This window comes from Artemia sp. Qi Xiang Cuo, chromosome 8 (genome assembly GCF_049724085.1).
Source record: "Artemia sp. Qi Xiang Cuo chromosome 8, ASM4972408v1, whole genome shotgun sequence".
Classification (NCBI taxonomy): Eukaryota; Metazoa; Arthropoda; class Branchiopoda; order Anostraca; family Artemiidae; genus Artemia; species Artemia sp. Qi Xiang Cuo.
The window spans coordinates 53,966,356-53,966,568 of NC_142801.1; positions in this window are offsets into that span (position 1 = coordinate 53,966,356).

A 213-nucleotide genomic window follows, 5' to 3' on the forward strand; every position below is an offset into this window, starting at 1 on the left:
GATACCAATAGATACATCAAAAGAATCAGATTTTAATGCTGATTTCAAATATATAAGTTTCTACCCATAAAATTATAACATCAAGTTTATAACATCAAGTTTAGTTCTACCCATAAAAAGTTACGTGCCTGAGAAAATTTGCCTGATTTCCGATAAAAGGGGGAAACACCCCCTAAAAGCTATAGAACCTTAATGAAAATCACACCATCAGAT